Genomic DNA, 515 nt, shown 5'->3' with positions numbered 1-515 from the left:
GGCTATTTTGAACTTTTTTAAGAAATTTAAATAGAAGGGTATATTGGTCATTTTATAGCCTTTTATTGTAAAAAAATGATGAAAATAATGTTTTGCATAAGAAAATATAAAGGTAGGGATGAAATGCGCCAAAAAACGAAAGGTAATGACATTTTCCACAAAAAATCATGAAAGGTAAGGACGTTTCTTGCTAATTACCCTTTGTCATAAGTTAGAGATCCCATTTGTTAACTTCCCCCCTCTTCCTTTTCTTTTAATAGAAAGGGACCTATTTACCATATTTTTAGTAATTTTTGAATCTTTACGATGACATTTGTACTTGTTAGAAAATATGGTTTGTAGGTTGTCCATCTGAAGTGATCCGACCCACAAAACATTTAAAAGATTGGATGAAATGGTTTGAACTTGAAATGCAAACTTACAACTCCATATAATCGTTCTTAACTCCCATACAACATCCAATAGTTATTGCTTGGAAAAGGAGAGAGAAAATATGGTAATAGAATGGTGAAAAT

The sequence above is a fragment of the Olea europaea genome, chromosome 4 (genome assembly GCF_002742605.1).
Source record: "Olea europaea var. sylvestris chromosome 4, O_europaea_v1, whole genome shotgun sequence".
Classification (NCBI taxonomy): Eukaryota; Viridiplantae; Streptophyta; class Magnoliopsida; order Lamiales; family Oleaceae; genus Olea; species Olea europaea.
Note: the sequence above shows the minus strand (reverse complement) of the source record.